Below are 2115 nucleotides of genomic sequence, written 5' to 3' on the forward strand. Positions count from 1 at the left end.
AAAAAGCTCCAGAGAAACATTGAGTGGTGAGGGGAGGAAGGGGTGGAGAGTAAATAAAACAAGATTGGCAAATGATGTTGATAATACTTGAAGCTGGGTAATATGTGAAGATTAATTATATACTTCCTTTCTTTTTGTGTGTTTGAATATATTTATACAAAATGTTTGTAGAAATAACACACAATTTAGTTTGACTCAGTTAAGGAAGAAAAGAAGAAGGGAAGGGAGGGAGAGAGGGAGGGAGGGAGGGGAGAGGAGAGGAGAGAATGTGCCTGTGTGCAGCAATAGGAAAGCTGCAGTGAGCTTATGAAGGTTCGTGGTGAGGGCTGGCTGCCTTCCATGAGTGTCTCAGCCTTGGGAAATATCTTAATCCTGCCAGATGTGAGAAGTAATGAAAGGCTAGCTGTCTGACAGACATATAATCTTTTTCTCTTCTGTCCACTTTACTTAATCTTCTCGTCAATAATTTGGGACTAGCTCTCCGCCTTTAGCTGTGTTTGAAGGAAATCTAAGTATTTCACTCCAAAATACAGGTTCCTGGTATAATGAGTATTTTAAATTAAAAACCCTCAGAGATCAGTAAGCACTGGTTTTCTCCTATCTACACATACAGATAGGACTGGCCCACCAAGGAGAACAATTATTCTTGTTGTCTTCCCTGTTATCTCATTATCCATTACAGAAAAGAAGACAAAAAATTAACTACATCTGAACAGACCCTCTTCAAGATAATAACTGGCTCCAAGGGTCTTTTAAATTCCAAAGAGAGCTATTTACAAGTTAATTTCTGTTTCCCATCCAGTAATTCGTTCTAGTAATCATTTATTGCCCCTCGATGGAATTCTTCTCTCCGCTCCCATAACCTGTTTTACCAGGATCCAAGCTCCCATTCTTTCTGTAACTGATATCAGTGGGCTGCGGAAGATCCTCAGTTGCTAGTGGGACCTTCACCCTAGTGAGAATAAATTCAAGGCTGAGTCAGAAAATAGTCCAAGTATGGAAAAGCATTGCAAAGTGAAAAGTATACACTCAAGAAAGGGGAGTGCGGGTATACTCAAAAGAGAGTCACATGCAAAGGGGTTTGGAGCTGCTGCCTTTATGGATTTTCTTTAACTAAGGGGTGGAATATTCATGAAGATTCCTGGGAAAAGGTGGAGATGTTCTGGAACTGTAGTGCTACTCATTTTTACACCAAATATGGCTGTTCCTGGAACTGTCATGGTGCTGGTGGGTGTGTGATTTGTATGTTAATGGGCATATAATGAGGGCGTAGGTGAAACCTAGGTCAAATCCACTGCCACATCCGGTACAGTTAATATTCGCTAGCTTGGTCCACACCCTGGTTTTTCGGGGTCTTATCAGCCCATAGTTTCTGCAGCTATTTCTGCAGTTTCCTTTTGCTAGTCATGTGAAAACACCGTCTGGAATTTTCTCTTCTCCTGAGACCATCAGGCGTGTTACTCCTGTCTTCTAACCTCAGAATGGTATATAAGCTTCTGTACCTCATTGGGAAGTTGTGTCTTCATTCAGAAGGCTCCCAATATATACATGTTAAATGAATTTGTACAGCTTTTCTCCTATTAATCTGCCGTTCGTAAGTTGATTTTTCAGTGAACCTTCAGAGAGGGTGAAAGGGAAAGCTCTCCCATGTCCCCCACATGTTGCTGGGGTATGTTTCTCATGGATAAACACAATCTCTAAGTGATCCTTGGAATTTATTAATCCCTTACTGGTAACTCCCTTTGCTTCTATAAGAAACAAAGGCAGAGACTTATAGTAAATTCCAGGGCTCTCCATAGAATCATTAACCCGTTATAAAAGTAATAAAGTTGCTGAGAAATTGCCTGCTGATTTTTTGGGTGTCCTTTGGCTTATTCTGTTTATATACATTAGCTATCACCCTAAAACTTCAGGGCCAGGATGTGGACTATCATGGGTTCCAGTGAGGATCGTGAAGGAAAACAAAATACTTCACTCCAAAATATCCTTCTTTGATATATTTGCAGATAGTTGTTCAGAGGGCCTGCAGACAGAAGTAGCTCTGAAAAGCTGTCTTGCCTGCGGAACTTTGCATCTGTGCAGAATCTGCATGGTGCAGCCAGGCTTCCTCTGAGG

Source organism: Cebus imitator, unplaced genomic scaffold (genome assembly GCF_001604975.1).
Source record: "Cebus imitator isolate Cc_AM_T3 unplaced genomic scaffold, Cebus_imitator-1.0 Scaffold53, whole genome shotgun sequence".
NCBI classification, from domain to species: Eukaryota; Metazoa; Chordata; class Mammalia; order Primates; family Cebidae; genus Cebus; species Cebus imitator.